Raw genomic sequence first — 19236 nt, 5'->3', positions numbered from 1 at the left:
AGGGGACTACACAGGGACATGATACCAGGAGACAAGAATCACTAGAGGCCATCTTGGTGGCTGGCTCTCACAGTCCACACAGATGCCAGAAGGCAGTACAGACAGAGCCAGTAGGTGTGTCAGAGCGGCACAGCCAGCAGAAAGGAATTGGAGAGAAGGCTGGGCTGGAGATGAAGGGTCAGATTATAAGAGATAGAAATGGGTCAAAGGGAGCAATTCCAGATGTGTGGAATGGACTTCAGCTGGATGTTCCCCATTAATGGAGGAGCTGGGCTGAACAGACCCTGCTTCTGCCCTACTTGTCAAAATCCCCTTAGATTCCTTCATGGGGTTCAGAACATAAGGAAGAGCCCACCAGAGCTGATGAATGGAGAGGTGACCAACAGAAGGAAGAGGAAACCCCAAGCTGAAGAAGGAAAAGAAAAATCCAAGGTTGCTAGTCAGTGAGAAGATGCAAGCATCTCTCCTCCCCACCGCTCTCCTCCGTGTATCGAGTGGCAGTAGTGCTGGGAACGGGTGAGCAGCAGGACTCAGTGCCTCTGAGGCAGGGACCAAGGGTGTTGGAGAGGAGCAAACACAGGACAAGGAGTGACTGAAAGAGGAACCAAAGCCGTATCATCCCAGGGAAGCCGGGGTGGAGTCCTGCAACCTGTGATATTTGCAGTGCGGCTGCGCAGAGCTCAGCCTCTTGCTTGAGGTTTTCACTGAGTCTCTAGAAGCAGGGATATAGAGTCACATGGCATTTCCCAGCTACGGGACCACATCCCTCCTTGGGGTCAAGGAGGGATGTGGTCCCCAGCATTTCTGTGCTTCTCCCACCTTCCTTCCTGCACCCGCACAAATACAGCCAAGAGAAAGGACACCGAAAAAAGCAAGGCTCTGTCCCCCACCGCACAAAACATTTCAAATGTGAATCTATCCACTAAAACATAGTGACTAATGCATGGGAAGGGAGAGGCTGGGTACCTTCTGAAGGCGAGGATGGGAAAACTAACATAACAGACATTCATCCATCCTTCCTCTCTCCTTTCCTGTTCTGTCTTCCCTTCTCTACTCCTCTCCCTCCCTCCTTTTCTCCCCCCTCCCCCATACACACATACCTGTCCGGTCTTTACAGAAGTCACTGTCACCTTGTGGGGCTGGATAATGGCACAGACGTGCCTGAGGTCCATATTCCTAGCTTACGGCTCCTTGCACAGGGGACGGGGTCTCTCCCAGTGCCGGAACCCTCTCAGAGATTTCCGAAGGAATGTGGGTCAAGTGCTGAGGAAAGTACTGATCTCCCCAAGATACTCTGAGACCCAAAAGTTGCCTCCGAAGAGTAGGCTGCACACGAAGGAGGCAGGTATCTGCCCGTGTGATCTGAAAGGTGGTAACTTCACCCCCAGAGATGGTCAACCTGTAAAAACTATCAAACTCACTCTGGGCACTGACACTTCAGTGAAGTCTAGTTGATCAGATTTACTGAGTTTTACCTTAAAAATACAAAAACACCAGCCCCTCTGAAGACCCAGGTCTGCTCTCTCAGGGAACCAAGGTACCCTCTTGCCCCAGGCTGGGCCTCAAAGAGGAGATCTCTGAACAAAGGACCAAGACCCAAGCCCAGGCCCTTCCACGTGCAAGGCGTTGTGTGACTGTCCAGGTGGCACACACTGCCTGTTACTTTCCCCCAAGTCCACAGCCTTGACACCGGCCATTGACATTCGTACAGCCCTGAGCTGTGCCATACAGGACTCTGAAAGAGAAACGCTCTTCCTTCCTCTACTTATTGTATATTTCACTCTCTAAGCCTGGGCCAGGTCCACATCCTGTGGTCTCCATCACCACAGTTTCCAGAATACTTCATTCCTTCCTACAGTTCTCTTCCTGTCTGGGGCAGCAGCGGCATCACTGCAGCTCACACCTGCCCTCACCTGCCCTCTCGGATTGCCTTCCAGTCTCTTCCTGCCTCAGGTGGTCCTCACACACGCCCCTCACCTCTGTCCAGCCCTACTCCATCTCCCCACCATTGTTCTCAAGGCCCCTCCCCACACCTCCATTGTCACCAAGCTTCTGCCCAACAAAAGAGTGCTGCCAGCAGCTTAGGACTATTCCAATCCCTTATATTAATTCTGTTCAGAGTTGTATAGGACAGCTACATTTTGAAGGTACTTTGTAAGTGATAAAAGATACATAAAAGTTTATTTGTTTTGTAACAAATGATTTTATAAATGAGAAATCAGAAATTTGGATGGATTAGGTGACTTGTCCAAGGTCAAAAAGTTAGTTCGTGGCAAAGCCAAGGCAGGATTCTAGCACCTGCTAACTCCAATTATAATTCCTAAAAAATAATTCCTTCAACAGGGGTCACAAAGGAATAAGGACATAAAGGAATCAGACAACATAGTGGTGTTTAAAACAATGGCTACACATTCTTTGGCACTATTGAGAGATTGGGGGGGGGGGGTCTGTGTCCCTTCCCCTGAGTCTGGGCAGGTTTGTGATGCTTCAACCAACAGAGCAGGGAGGCAATGATGCTAGGTCAAAAAAAGGTCTGCCTGGTTCGCTTGGGATGCTCAGCCTGGGGAAAAGCAGGCTCCGTATAAGCGCACGAAAGACCCTGAGACTGCCATGTCTACACGTGGTGCTCTGGTCAACAGCCCCAGCTGAGCTCCCAGCTGACAGCCCACATCAACTTCCAGCCGTGTGATGAGCAATCCTGGATGTCCAACCAGTTGGACCCTTAGAAGATTCCAGCCCCCAGCTGACAAGTGACCTTCTGTATATATGTCTTCCCAGCGGAGGTCCAGGACATCATGGAACAGAGAAGCCATCCTCAGGGTGGTCCTCCCTGAATTCCTGACTCACAGAATCCATGAATATCCTAAAATCGTTGTGGGAAGACCACCAGTGTGGAGGTGATTCGTTACGCAGCAGTAACTGGAACAGACACATACAACCTGCACATCTCATGGTTAAGTCATGAATTTCACATGACATCCTCTAACAGCTTTTCAGAATTCCCTTAAGAGGCAATGAGAAGGTGCCAGTTTTGGAGTATGTGCTTAGAGAGAGCAAAGCTTCCCCTTTCTCATTCACACTCCTCACGCTAGTCAGGTCTGCTTTCTGAGAAGTGGACAGGCTAGAGCTTCAACTCCAGGGCCATATTAACCTCCCTGAACTTCAATTCCTCTATAAAATGGAAGCTAGAGAGGAAATCTCACTTCATGGATCTGATGGGCAACCCAGGAAAGTGAAGGCGTAAACCCACTCTGGGAACTCCTCAGCACATTCTAAGGATAATCACGAAGGCTGCCTACCGCCTGTTTCCCCTTGCCCAGGACACGGCCCCTCCCCTTGCCCAGGAGATATGGCCTGACTCTGTCGCAATAATTTCCCAGCCCAGGCCTTTAGCTCTACAGAGCCTCACACAGCTGTCATCCTTCCCCTCTAGTTTGCACCTTTCCAATAAAAGCATTGCCTCCTTTGATTACAGGAGAATTCTACACGCTAATTGACTTCCAGGCATTAAAGTTTTACTGAGATGATCTCAGAGGCTCCCTGGGGACAGAAGTGCCGAGCATCGCAGCCCTTAGTGCTCTGGTGTTAGCAGAGCGTTTCTGAAACGGTTTGCTCTAAATTTTGGCCAGGAACCTTCTGAGGAGTATAAAGAGCAGCTCAAAGCAAGAGAAGCACTCACTTTCCCTCTCGCCCTAGGCACCGGAGGGGAGGAGTGGGGGGGGGCCAGGGTCCCGGCTGGACACAGACACAGAGGCACCCCCACTCCTGCCCCAACCCTGTTCATGCAAGGCCTCTGCAGAAACCCTGAAAAAGTGAGAGGCGTGGCTCCTGCCCTCCACAGGTTAACAATACACCAAAGTAGGTGGCATCATTAGCACTGAAAGAGGTAGATTGGAGGACAGAGGAGCAAGGATTAGGGACAACTGAGGAAGGTTTCCTACTAGAAAGGAAACGTTTCCTTTGAGAACAACCTTTGAGAACCATCATAAATACTTATACATCACTTGCTTTGTGCCTTTCACATTCTTCAACGCATTCATTCCTCATAACAACTCTTTGGGACAGAGTCTACTTTTAATCCCCTTTTACAGATGAGAAAATCAGGGCATGAAAAGGTTGAATAACTCAGCTAGAATTAGAGCTGGTAAATGAGAAAGCCAGGGTGTGGAGCCAGGAAGTCTGACTCGGGGTCTGTGTTCTTTGTCACTACCGTGTGCTGCCTGTCAAGACAATCAGGCAAGGAGAGGGGGAGAGAGACAAGCCTTCCAAGCAGGTCGGCTGCACACACAAAGGCACAGAGGTGGGGCTCTGCTGGATAGCCAATCACATCTTTCCTGTGTCTGCTGGGAAAAAAAGAAATCATGGATATGGTTTCACTGGCTTAGAAAATTTCTGAAATGATAGAAAAATGTTATTGGTGATTACCTCTTAGAAATGGGAACGGAGGGGAGTGAAGTGAAAGGAAGGATGCACTTACTTTTTATTTTATACTCTCCAAATGTGAGAAAATTTTGCCTTGAATCACATTTAGAATTCTGTATTGTTTTGTAGAAAATGAGCAAAGGAAAGATGAGCCTCTGCCTCCTGTCCTCCACCCAGAGGGAGCTGGGGAGCCACCGTCCTGCCAGTCAAAGGGCCCATCCAGGTCCAGGGCTCCCACCCTCTCTTCTCTCTCCTCTGAGCTTCCCCAGCTTTCCACTCAGCACCCGTGTTTGCAGAGATCACGAAGAGAGCTGGTCTTCAACACACGAAGACCCATGTGTAGCAATTTTTTAAAAGTGAGGACGTACAAAAATTGAGAAATTCCATATAAATATATGGATGTGTTACTTCTTTCAACCAAACCAGAAGATCTGGCAACTCTAAGCATTGATTCCCCCCCGGGCAACTTGGAAGCTGAACTGAGGCTGCTTCCTTTTGACAGGACACGCACTCTGTTTGCCTCCATCTTTACCACTCTCTATAGTCTCACCTTAAGGTCATTGCCATTTACATTGCTTCCACGCTATTGTTTTCCTTACAACTGGTGGGCTTCCTCAGCTCCACCACCCGCTGGGTCCTATAAGCAGTTGAACTTGCCGTCTGTAGTTTATATTGCCAATAATTGCCAGTTGTTTCACAATTCTGTTCTCCCCAAGGTCCTCAAGTACAGGAACAAAGTCTAACACCTCCTTGACATTCCATACATCCTCTATCAGCGAAGTTGTCACTGAAGGCCTGATAAATTGATCCATCACGGTTAAGCCACAGAGTAAAGACCTAGATTTCAAAAATCTATCCAGGACTGGCTGTGACCAAATCATTCAGGCAGCTCCATCGTCCTCAAGAATGCTCTGTGCGTTTATGCCTCGAAACACTGATATATCAGACCACACACTGCTCTCCCCTAGGCAGATAGTTTCACTAAATATAACTGCTGACTTCTGTTATCTGTCTTTACAGGCAACCTGCAACGCTCTGACTGATGTATTTTCCTCCCCTGACAGTCAACTTCCCATGACATCTCTCTCCTGCTCGTGAATATTATATGAGTGACTCACATGTCAACAAAAGGGGGGATCCCTTTACCTTCTACCTGGTTCACTTAAAATAGTGCAAGTACCCTCAAAGTCACTGTCTCATTTAAAAACTCTTTCACACCTTTAATTTCAATGAATTTTTAGAGCAATCCCGTCAGAGCGGCATAGTCACAATTTTAGAGATTAGGAAACCAACATACAGATAGGTTAAGTGACTTGTAGGCGTCACACAGTCCATGTGGGATCTGACTCTAACCCACTGCTTTTTCTTGATTTCCAAGGAAAGGTAGAGGTGACTCATTTTCAGGACCAGTGGTTCATGCTGCATGTGACCCACTCAGCCCCTGAAAAGGGCTGCAATGAGAAAAGGAAAGGAAAATTCGATTCTCCCAAGGCCCTTCCCTGCTTCACATCACCTGTGACTGGGGTTGTTTGGGGTGACTGTCACTCCCAAGTGGCTGGGGATCCACCTGGACTTCTCGGGTGGCCTCGAGAGTGGAAGGAACCTTTCTGAAGGGCTTTGTGAGGGGCTATGGACCCCAGACCTGGGCCGCTCCTAGGTGTGTTACTCACTGAAGTATCTAGGACCACGGCTACCAGAATCAGGAGACAGGGAGCCCCACCAGAAATGCATCTCAAGTGCCACGTAGAGGCACTGAACCAAAATTGTGTCGCCTTCTCCCAGCCAAGTCATGGCATATTTAGGTATCTCAAAGTTAGGCTGTTTTAGTCAGTTTGGGCTGCTCTAACAAATACCAGCGACTGGGTGGCTTAAACAACAATTTATTTCTCCCAGTTCTGGAGGCTGGGAAGTCCAAGATCAAGGTGCTGGCTGATTCACTGTCTAGTGAGAGCCCGCTTCCTACTTTGCAGACAGCCGCCTTCTCACTAAGGGGTAGGGTGGGATGGGTGGAGCAGAGAGAGAAAGCGCTCTGGTCTTTTCTTATATGCACACTAATATCACCATAAGGGTTCTACCATCATGACTTCATCTAAACCTCATTACCACCCAAAGTCCTCACCTCCTAATACCATCACATTAGAGGTGGCTAGGGTTTCAATATTTTAATTTGGAGGTGGAGAAACACAGCATTCAGTCCACAAAGCTGACTTTGGCTCCTTTTTCCTCCCTCTACAATTCATAGTTTCCAACCAAATACTTTTACACTAAACAGGAGAGGGGTTCATTTTACTGCAAGAAATAAATCATGCATTGATTATAAAACCAGGCCAATAGAAGCTTCTAGTCACTAAATGAGAGTTCATAAAATTGCAGGGAAGCACTATACATCCAGATGAAACAGAGGTCTGAAAAAATTTCTACACAAAGAAAGAAAAACCCAAGCGTAAATACCTCTCAGAACACTGGTAGTTAAACTAATAAGATTCAACAGGTGAGGTTGGGATGAGTATGTTTGAAGAATCAAACTGCCCCCCAGGACCACAGCAACAAGAAAGGAGTCCTTTGCAACCTCATTGCTAATACATACAGCAGACAGTAGGTGGATAAAGGGGCTGATCCAGAGAAAATACAAAGAGCAGAGTGAAGCAGCACCATTACCCAGAGTGAGGGCTGACTAGTAGGATATTTCAGGCGCTTGCAAAGTCTGTCCTTTTCAAGGATGAGTGAGTGCCTCTTGTTGTCAAGCTCCATGACATCAGCCATCAGTTATCCAATTAGCCCCAGGAATACAGAAATCCCAGGCTTCATGGTTAGGTGGCTTCCAGGAAACATTTTCCTAAAGGAGGACTCTAGGAAGCTGCCATAAGGACCCAGTTCATTGGCAGTTTAGTTGTTCATTGTAAATGAGTAAATCAACATCAGCCTGGCATGGGCTTTGGACATGAGACCTTACCTTTGAGAAAATTAAAGCACGCAGAAGAGAATCCCACAATTACCTCTACCTACCTGTTGGCATCTGCATCCATATCCACTGCTTCTCTCCTGTAGCAAATTGAAAAGATGGCCACAAATTCTTCCCCTCCCCCAACCTATGTCCCATTGCAATATAATTATGCAGCCTTCTTCCATTAGGAGGTAGATCTATTTCTCTAACTCTTGAATCTGGGCTTGGCCATATGACATGCTTTAGCCAGTAGGACATTAGTAAATTGATGCAAATAGAGACTTGAGAAATGTTTGTACATTGGGGCTTGCCTTCCCTTGCTGAACTTATGAATCACGCTCAAGCTAGCCTCCCAGCAGATAAGAGACCATGGGGAAAATACCTGAGACATCCCAGTGGACAGCCGGACAATTGCCAGGTATATGAGTGACACATGAGTGCCAAACAGATGACCTGAGATCATCCAACTTTCAGCCGATCCACCAGTTGACCACAGCAAGCCCAGGAAAGATCAGTCAAGCCCGTCTTGACAGGAAGAATCACCTCGCTGCCCCGCTAAGCCACTAAGTTTTGGGGTGATTTGTTAGGCCAGAATAAGCTAATTAATACACCCCCTATTACTGTGAATGGACTCTCTGTGATCTTGTCCAGGCCCACGTGCACATATTTCCTCCCCCCTTGTAGCTTTAGACACAGTCTCATCATTTCTCCCTTCTCTCTTCTGCGTCAAAAATGTTTCCCACTGTCACGAATCATTTCTAGCAGCTTACAACATGCTGCTATTTCCTTATATTAAAAAACAAAGCAAAACTTTCTTTGGGCTCCACTTTCCCTGCCAGTTTATGCCCCAATTCTCTACTTCCCTTTGCAGCAAAAGGGTTGTCTATTCTCGCTTTCCCTGATTCTTCTCCTCCTGTTCTCTCTGAAATCCATTCCAGTCAGGCTTTTGCCTCTGTCCCTGTGACAAACTTCTCATGTTAAGTGAGGCCCAAGTTGTTAAACCCAATGACTAGTTCCCCATCCACATCTCTGATCATTTAGCCGCATGTGACACAGTGAATCATTCTCTCCTTTCACGTACACTTTCTTCCCTGGGCTTCCAAGTCACCATACTCTCCTGGTTCCCCTCCTACCTCTCTGGCACCTCCTTCTCAGTCTTCATGTTTACGTCCTCCTATTCTCCCCAAAATAAGTGCTTCCCCAAAAATAAGACTGTGGGGACAGAGCCCCAGAAAGCAGTTTCCAGGCTCTCGGCCTCACATAGAAAGGTGCTGGCTCAGGTAGCAAATGGCCATCAACTGTGATTGGATGGCCATCAGCTGTGGCTAGTTGGCCGTCAGCTGTAACCAGTGAGCCATTGGCCACTAATATAACTGCTGTGGCTATGCTAGCAGAAGAAATGGGGGCTAGCAAGAAGATGGTGGCTGGCAAGTGCGGACTGCAGTTAGGAAGGCGGGTTGCAGACAGTGTGGCTCCTGCTTCCTGTGTCTCCAACCCAGCTGCCAGCGAGAATATAGTAATATGACTCCCCTACCTATGGCTCCGTGGGTGTTCCTTTTTGGCCTCACCATATCCTGTGTTCTCTTGTGGGGAGTGGGACCAGAGACCCCGCAGGCCTCCCCACAGGACAAATGGTGCAGCGAGCAGGGTCTCCCGCACTACAAAGACCTAGCCGGACAATCAGCTCTAATGCGTCTTTTGGAGCAAAAATTAATATAAGACCTGGTCTTATTTTACTGTAAGACCAGATAATATAATATAATGCTGGGTCTTATATTAATTTTTGCTCCAAAAGACATAGTAGAGCTGATTGTCCAGCTAGGTCTTATTTCCGGGGAAACACGGCAGTGCCCTTGGAGTCTAGCCCGGCCTCTTCTCTTCTCTATCACCCCTACTGATCTCATTTATCAACGTGGCTCTAACTACCATGTATCTGCTGATGACAATCAACTTATATCTCCAGGCTATTACTCTCTCCTAATCTCTAAATTCGCATTTTCAACTGCCTATATGGTATCTCCATGGGGATGTCTAGTAGACGTCTCGAACTTAACATATCCAAAGGTAAACTACTAAGATTTTCTCATGTTTAAACCACCGTCTTCCCTATGTCTGTTGATGGAAACTCAATCCTTTCAGTGGCCAAAAAACTGAGTATCATCCCTTACTCTTCTTTCTTTCGTATCATTTATCCAATGGATAAATGTTGGGTCTACCTTCAAAGCCAATCAAGGTTTAAGTGACCACCAGTTCCCGCCTCAGTTATTGCAATGGCCTCCTAACTGATCTCTCTGCTTCCACCCTTGCCACCCAATTTACAAAATAAATACATTAAATATCAATACTTAGGGATGGGGGAGGGACTTTCATTATCCCCTTCCAAAAAAGGAGGGATTCTTTGCTTTAACACCTACCTCCCATAAAAAGGGGATTCTATGCTTTTTAAATATAAACTCCCCCCCTCCCTCAGAATTGATTCAGCTTCTAAATCTTTCTTTTACACATATCACTTTTTAAGAAATGTGCTGCAGTGTTAAAGGGAGGAAGACAGCCAGTCATGTCAACAGCTGACTTTCTCACAAACCCCAGAGAACAGCTCCTGTTAGCCAGCCCAGCATTTCCATGATTCAGGTCTGGGGCAAGGAGATGCAGCTGTCATAAGAAAATCCTAGGCTTCTTGTGAGAAGGAGCTGGTCAATGATCTGAAGCCAGGTTTGCAATCTCCACTAACAAACACCCAGCACAGTGAAAATGTTTTCATGCCTAGTGGGCCCTATAAGCCCTTATGGGGTAGAATTAAGCAGTTCTTTAGAAAAAAGTTTTGGGGAATAATTGGTCCTGGGAAAAGCTCACTTTAAGTGAATGCACTGAAATGGGAAGTAAAATTTTACAGTAAATAGTGGACGTTAAATTGGAACTTTATCTTAAAAAGAACTAAAAATTAGGATAAATTTATTTTATTTTATCTTTAACCACATTTTTATTATAATTTCAAGTATGGATTAATTCTTAGGACAGAAAAATGAATCAAGACTTGCTTTGGGCATGCTTTTTTCTGGGGGGAAAAAAAATTGGAAGAGAACAAAATACCCATCACTTCTCATTTGACCTTCACAGCAAGGCTTTAAAGAAAGTAAATTTTACAAAATAGTCAAGGAGTTTATCACTTTTCCCCAGGAACCTCTCATTTTTTTGAATTTCTGATCATCCCCTTCTGAAGCCTCCAGTATGTCATCTTTGTTGATTTTCTCTTTTTCAGGTGTAACCAGAAAAAATTCTGCCAGTCCCTCATTTCTAAGAGGCTTTCTAATAATTATTGAATCAGTCCTCCATCATCACTTTCATTATCTTAGTTAAATCCTACATCTTTTGCAAGACTGGCTATTTCACTTTGCAACTGGTTGGCATAGTAATCACAGTGAAAACATCTGCCATTGTTGTTGGGTGGGGTAGATGCTAGTGTGACAGCAGAGGGAGGTGTGAAGGGGGGGCCTAGCTTTACAGATCTGTTTGTTACTGAGCATTTCATGTCGGGATGACCTTTACTTTGGGTACTCCAATAACAAATACTGTTAGTGAGGTTCCCTTGCACTCAAAAACAGGAGTTAGCATTGCAGTTTCTGGGTGAAAGCGCTCCCCTGGGAGACGTGTGATGGGTCCACCAGGGCGAACGGTGGTCAGCTGCAACCTATGTGATGCTGGCTGAGGGACCCAGCCATCCAGGCTCTGCTTTCCAGACCCTGTGTGTTTAAGCCCTAAGGCTGTCTTCAACACCTAAAGCTAAAGTACTGAAAAAAACAAACAAACAAACAAAAAAACCAGAAAACAAAACAAAAAAATCCCACAAACATCTGCTTTGTGACTACTGCCATCTACTGAAGTTAAGCTTGATTCCCAATTTTATTGTTGTCCACATTATAACCGACTCTAGGGGGCAATGCATTGCAGCCTATGACTTGGGTAGGTTAGCTTAGCTGTGTCAGGTCACAGGACCTTTGCAAGGTCCGGCAACACTTACCCCTTCCTTCTATTGGGAGTCTGTTGGGAGATTCTGGATTTTTGTCTGGTTTGGTCTGGGCTGGGTGGAGTCTGGCTCTACAAGTCTTTAAGGCTTGCACAGTACGAGGGAAGTTCATCCTTAGAATATGGCTCGTTCTTTCATATCTGGCTTTGTACATGGTCTTTACCCTGCTGGCCCACCCCACCTCTCCTCCACTGGGCAAACTGTTCTCCTTCAAAATCAAGTTTAAATGTCCCCTCTGGAAAGACTTTCTCAACTTCCCCCAACTTTGTTCTCTCTTTTGTGCTTAAAATAAGTTTTACTCATGCAACTTAATTATTCAATGGTCCATTTCCCCTCTAGACTCAAGCTCTTTGGGTACAACTGTCATGATTTTATCTCATTTAGCATGTGTTCCATTACCTAGCACATTGAAGATACTCACTAAACATTTATTAAATGAATTAATAAATACCATGATCATGCCAAATAACCCAAAGTTACCTCAGCCTCTTGAACTCAGGTATTTTTTTAATGAGGTAAAAGTCACCGTTTAAATCATTTAAAAGTGTACAATCAATGGCTTTTAGTGTATTCACAATGCTGTGCTCTAGGGTTATAGCCATCCTGGGGACATGAAGTGGTGTCTCATTGTGGTTTTTGGTTTGTATTTCTTTAATGACGAATGATGTTGAGCATCTTTTTAAGTGCATATCGGTCATTTGTACGTAGGGGTTCACAATATGTCCCCCAAAATATGTCACTTTTGGCATACTGATAAACAGCCAGTGCAAGAAGGTCATGCTGACTCTCTTTTGTCTCCCTGAAAGCAGGAGATACATATTTCACGTGAAAGGTGCCCTCCCTGTACCAGGAGGGTAGAAAGAATCCTTATCACCAGAGACAGGGAATTTAGGGCCAAGAAGGTTGTTCAACAAATCTTGCTATTTCTGCACCATTTACTACCCTTAGCCCAGCCCTCCCCCATCTTGTCAATTCTTCTCAAATTTGTTTCTTTTTCTCAAATTTATTGTTTGTCTATAAAATCTTGCTGCTTTGGTCCCCTCTTTGAGTCTCATATCATCATTGGTGTTCCCGTACAAATGCACATAATTAAATTTGTTTTCTCCTATTAATCTGTCTTTTGATTACAGCTGGTGGGTATCAGCCAAGAACTTAGAAGGGTAGAGGGAAAATTAATTTTCTTATCCTAAGTGCATATATTCTGAAAAAAATAAAATAAAAAACCTATTGGGTTGTTTGTCTCTTTGTTGTTTAATTGTAAGAATTCTTTGTATATTCTGGAAGTGAGGCCCTTATCAGATGTTATGATTTGTAAATATTTTTCCCCATGTTGTGGGTTGTCTTTTCACTTCCTTGATACACAAAAGTTTTATTTTTAATGAAGTTCAATTTATCTATTTTTCCTTTTATTGCTTGTTTTTGAAGTCATATTTAGGAAACCATTGTCTAATCTAAGATGAAGATTTACACCTATGTTACCTTCTAAGAGTTTTATAGTTTCACTTCTTACGTTTAAGTCTTTGATCCATTTTGACTTAATTTTTGTATATGATGTGAGGTAGGGGGTCCAACTGCCCTCTTTTGCATGTGGCTATCCAGTTGTCTCAGGACCATTTTTTTGAAAAAGCCATTCTTCCCCCCCAATGAATGGTCTTGGCATCTTTGTCAAAAATCAATTGATCACAGATGTATGGGTTTATTTGTAGACTTTCAATTCTATTCCTTCCATCTATATGACTATCCTTATGCCAGTATCACAATGTTTTGATTACTTTAGTTTGTAGTAAGTTTTGAAATATGACTAATGATTCTTAATAAGGCACAAAGAAGTCTAAATGAGATGCAGATATTGTAAAGTTGTGTACTTATAAGTTTATTTTGCTCATAATATGCCCCATGACCAGTGCTATAATACATTCTTCTTACTTATAGATGCTTTGTGTGAATGGAATGAGTTTGTGAAGTAAAAAGAGAGCTGAGTTGCACCATCTGGAATGATTCATACAAACAAAAGCCCATAGGTGAAAAGGGACTGCTAAAACTTGGCAGAAATCGAGATGTCCTTTAGTAGGTAAATAGATAAATAAACTGTGGTATATCCAGGCAATGGAATAGTGTTTAGTGCTAAAAAGAAATAAGCTATCAAGCCATGGAAAGACATGGAAGAAACTTAAATGCAAATTACTAAGTGAAAGAAGTAAATCTGAAAAGGCTATATTGTATGATTCTGGAATAGGCAAAACTATGGAGATGGTACGAAGATCAGCGGTTGCCAGGGGTTAGGGGTGAAGGAGGGATGAATAGGCAGAGCCCAGAGGATTTTAAGGGCAGTGAAACTATTCTGTATGATACTATGATGGTCAATGCATGACATTATACATTTGTCAAAATCCATAGAATGTACAACACCAAGGGTGAACCTTGATATTAATTACAGCCTTTGGACAATAATGCTGTGTCAATGTACGTTCATTGATTGTAGCAAGTGTACCACTTTGGTTTGGGATGTTGAGATGGGGAGGCTAAGCCTGTGTGGGGGAAGAAGGCATTTTGGAAATCATTGTACCTTCTGCTTAATTTTGCTGTGAACCTAAAACTGCTCTAGAAAATAAAGTTTATTACAAATTGAAAAATAAAAGAGGATTTGAGGGGTCCTGGATCAACAGGCACAAGAGTGTCTGCAACAGGCGCCATCGGAAGATAGGAGGATTAAATATTTACTTACTGAAGGCTAAGAAGCCTGGTGCTCTTCCCTCGTAATGCTCCAGACACTGGTGGCCAGACCTATGCCCTTCTGAGATTATAATTTATAATAAATATGTATTTGGTCGTTGTTCTGTTTCTGGAACAGAGCTCCTAAAACCCTTGTATCTTCCTGCGTGAGAAAGAGTGATGGGAGCATGTTTTTCTGTAATATTTTATCTTTTGCCCGTGATTCCTAAAATAGCTCAACAGTGATAAAGGTGAAAGGGCTGCCTTCTGTCCTTCATCACAAGCCCCTGAGTTTATGTTAACGAGGTGATTTTTGGAAAGCCCCTAGATAGCCTCAGGATGGGGGCTGGTGGCCAGGAAGCACCATCCAGGTGAATTAGTGGTTTGCAACTTGCAGCTCCACCCTCTGACCTCCATGTAGGGGAGGGAGCTGGGAGTTCAGGTCATCAGTAATGGCCACAGATTTCATCAATCATGCCTACATAATGAAGCTTCCATAAAACCCCAAAAGGGGTGAGAGAGCTTCCAGGTTGTCACCAACCTGGAGGTGCTCGGAAGGTAAGGCACCTGGAGAGGCGTGGAAGCGCCACACTGCTTGCCCCATACCTTGCCCTGCACATCACTTCCATGGCGCGGTTCCTCAGTTGCATCCTTTATACTAAACTGGTAAGAGTAAGTAAACTGTTGTCCTCAGTTTTGTGAGCTGCTCGAGCAAATTAATCAAACCTGAGGTGAAGGTTGTGGGAACCTCCAATTTATAGCTTGCCAGAAGCCCAGATGACAACCTGTATGTGTGATTGTTGTCTGAAGTAGGGAAAAGTCTCGTGGGACTGAGTCCTTAGCTTGTGGGATTTGACACTGTTTCTAGGTAGATGGAGCCAGCATTGAGTTCAATCGTCGGCTACCTGTCAACGTAAGAAGGTGTACATGTTCTCAAACAGGTAGAGAACTTTTTATATGAATTTATTTGAGCCAAACTGATGATACTGCTGGGAAGCACGATTTCAAATGCTCCGGAGAATGACCCTTTTTTCAGTGTCTTTTAAACATTTGGGATTGAGGCAGAAACCTAAGGAAGATTGCGTGAAGGTGGGAGGAAGTAAGGCGGGGATTGGAGTGCAGGATGGTTAACAAGATGATACGCTCTCTTGGGGGTGGTTATGGGTGGGGAGGGGAACAGGACAGAGGTTAAAGGGAGGCTGATGGCAAAAGGGAGCTAAGTCCGCCTTCCCTGCAGTGGGAAGTCAATAGATCACTAGTTCTGAAAAAGAAGACGTAGAAATGCAAGCACGTCATTCAGAGATACAGAAGGAAATCATAAAATGCCCGCCAAAAGAAGTGGAAGTGGTGGCCCATGGGGAGAGGAAAATGGAGGAGAGGGGCTGGTGTTTTCCCAAGAAGCCCTGCAGAACTCTTTGACTCTGACTCTAATCTTGCATAATTTTATTAAAGATAAAACTAAAAATAGGAACAATATAATACAAGGAGAAGTTTTAGCATGTTTTTTCTTGACCTCCACTTTGAAAATCTCTGCACTGACACCCAGCTCTTCATGGGTGAGGACCCCCGTACCCCGGGGGCCTATCACAGAGCCTGGGGCATGATGTGCACATCATACATTTTTAGGAAATGAATGAATGAAGAGGAACAAACGAAAACAAGTTTTCTTAAGAAGAGGCCTTTCTTAAGAGCAAGTTATCTTTAGCTCCTGGCATGTAGGGATGATCTAATTGTTGAGGATTGCCATGGAGATGGTCCAGTTATTTCCATATCTTACATATCGATTTTTCTGTGGCAAAAGAATAGAATCTGGGAAAAATGGAATTGATGCGTTCATAGAGACAGCAGCTTAATCTTATGATTCAGAGACCACCATCATTGTATATTTGGGATTTTAAATTTTGATTTGAAAAGTGAAAGATTCTCAGCTAGCGGAGGGGACATAAGAGAATCATGAGGTTGGGATTGCTGGGGAGAGGTACGTGTGGTTTGAAGAAAAACCACCATTCATTTGAGAACCACTAGTATTTATAGGAAGCAGAGAAGGTGGAGCCAAGAGTGGTCTGTGGTTCTAGCTAGCTCTGCCGCTTACTTGTCCAAAGCCCTCGGGCTCCGTTTCCTGACAAAATAAGAGGACTCCGCTCGATGATCACACGAAGATTCAAATTAAGTCTGAAAACTATTGTTTGTTCTACCAATGATCTGAATGGTAAAGGCAGGTCAGATTGATCTAGACACAGAAATGCTTTCATCTTTAAAAGAGAAATTTAAAAATTTTGGAAAAGAAAATATTTGATTTGGGCTTTGAGATTTACAAATTAAATAACATATAATGCTATTTGTTGAATTAAATTAGTGTACTGGATACAGTTTCTTTACGTGCAAATGCCATGATGTTTTTATTTGGACTCCTTGCCAACAGCTTCCCTGCGTCATAAATTCTATTTAAGATGCTGTTTTCTCTTCCTGATATCTACGTGGCTAGAAAAAAGGAAACATGCTTCAGGAATAAGTGATGATATACATCCCTTACTTTTGCTATGGTATCATTTCTATGGTTTCTACTGTAATTATGTTTCTCTACTAAGGATGGCTAAAAATGTACCTGCAGCAAGAGCTTTTAAATGCAAAGGTAAATGCTTGATTAGCTGCAATTAAGGACTCAGGAAAATAAATACCAGGTGCCAGTTTGCACTATTCATCAAAGAGCATTAATGGAGGTGAAAGGGGGCATACTTCTCTCTTTTTAAAAAAATAACCAGATAAAAGTCATCAATAATGCTACCACTTAGAGAAAACCACCTTTAATAGATTGCATCATTAATAGTGTCTTCCATTCTTTTTTCTTGGCAGATAGGGCAAACGTAGGCACATTTCAAAGGCTTAGCACACATACAAACTTTCACATACACACAAGCTTGTATGTGCCATAGCTGGGCTATGGAGGCGACACGGCCCCTGCCAGAGATGACACAGAAAGGAAGCAGGAAGAGGAGAGAGGAAGCAGAGGGGAAAAGGAAGAAATTTCCTGTCTTCTTCTTCCTTTCTTTTTCTCCAGTCTCCCAGTAGTGTCTCCCATTGGCTGAACCCAGCCAGAAGCCAGCTGACATGAGAGCCTGGAAAATGCAGCCTGCAGGGGGCAAACCCCAGGCACTCAGAGAAGGGACAGGGCAGGACGAGGCATACATAAACACAGGATGAGCACAGTCCCCCCCTTCTGCTCCTCAGCATGCTACCAATACCTGACTCTCAAAACAATTTTGTGCTTCTACCTAACACAGACTGACATAAGCTTTCTTTGCCAAGGAATCCATTTCAAAAGACATCCATCTTGAATAAACACATTGTCAGCTATATGACACAATTACCAGCAAAACAACCAGATGAGGAATTAGGCCACCCCCACCCATGAAAGTCTTGCTTTCAGAAAACCCTGGGCAACCTAGATAACTAAGTGCTGGAATGACCCTGCTTCTCCCTTCCTGTCCCCTAATTCCTGCTCTTATGCTTTAAATTAATTAGCCAATAGAGAGTGAACCCACAAAACCCTAGACAGCCTACCCTCAGACCGTAGGAAAGCCAGAGCCCTAGGTCCGCGTATGCTTGCTCTCCCGTGACCTCGCTGCGTGGCCCTCAGGTGTACCACAACACTGGCCCCCGTGGGGGAAATGTTGTTAGAAGCTTGCTAAGAGTAACAGAGCCCAGGTGAGCCGATAGTATTACTATTAATAGGCTGGGACTGACACACAAAAATGTTAGGCAGAAGATATGTCTTACAAATCAAGATGCTCTCACCTTCTCCCCAACAAGGAGAAACACAACATCCCCTCCTTGGTAGCCTGTCCTGAGAACTCTCGCTGTCTTATTCTCCTCTAGATTCTCAGCAACTTCAATTCAAGGAGTCCACCGCTCCCTGCCTGGGTTCCCCTTCCTGCAACAAGGCCTAGAAACTCGCTCAAGGTACGGCTCACCTTGTTTCCCATCAGGGATCACCGTTCTTTGTTGCCTAATATTGAGTGTCTTGTTTAGCGTTTTGTTTGTCGGTTGTCCACACAGGGGGCACATCCGGTTCCAGTCATTCATCTTGATCTGAACTGGACGTCCTCTCTGTTGTCATTTTTCTTAATTCCTTACTTCCACTGTCCAAGGTTAATTTGTTCTTTTCCTAAACTTTTGAGTAGAATGTTAATTCATATAATTTATATGATAGTCCTTTTTATCACAGCTTTAACTACAACTCATAAATTTTGCCGTGTAGGGTTTTTCTTATCATTGTTTTCATTTTCTCTGTAGAGAAATTTTTTAAAACCCCAAATGGCTGGGTATTTATTGTGAGATCATTTACACTGTTGTTATTATTAACTTGTAGTTTTCCCACTTTATGACTCACAGCTTTGGGGAAGCATGCCCCATAGTGGTTAATAGCTTGCACTCTTGAGTCAGAAGGCTGGAATTTAAATCCCTTTTGGGCAGAGTATTTACCCCAAGACTCAATTTCTTCATTTGTAAAATTGAGATATAATAATACTTACATGATTGCCCTAAGAGTTAAATTAAGATAACACATGTAAAATCTTTAGCACACAGTAAATATTCAACAAACCTTACTTAAAATTTCTATTTGGGGGAATTTACAGAAGATTCCTTTTGATCAATGTTTGGTGTTCTATTGGCGCTCACAAGAATTAAGAAAAAACAATTCTCTGTAGGTATAGAGTTCAATTCAGTACCACATGCTCTTGATCCCAGCCCCACACCTGTTGGCCCCCTCTGACTTTGCCTGCACCTGCAAGGGAATATATATATATATATTTATATATATATATATATATATATATATATATATATATATATATATATTTCTGCTTCTCTACTTGGAGATGCCCAGCAGGGTTTGGAACTCAGAATCCTCAGAACCCATTCTCAACCAGTGGGGGACAAGAGACAGTGGTTTTCAGATTTGCTGTCCCTTGAGAGATCAAATCTAGGCTACATTCTACATGTTCCTCAGAGAATCCCCAGAGGAAGTGAGCTTCAGTTACCCACAGGGGAAACCCACTCATTTATGCACCCTGAGTGGGGTTTTCCTCCTTCCTGTCTTGCTGTCCCTGCTCTTTTTCTTGTGCTTCCTGAG

This window comes from Rhinolophus sinicus, chromosome 5 (genome assembly GCF_057876585.1).
Source record: "Rhinolophus sinicus isolate RSI-liver-muscle chromosome 5, RSI-T2T, whole genome shotgun sequence".
NCBI lineage: Eukaryota > Metazoa > Chordata > Mammalia > Chiroptera > Rhinolophidae > Rhinolophus > Rhinolophus sinicus.
The sequence above is the reverse complement of the archived record's forward strand: the minus strand, read 5'-3'. Positions refer to the sequence as shown.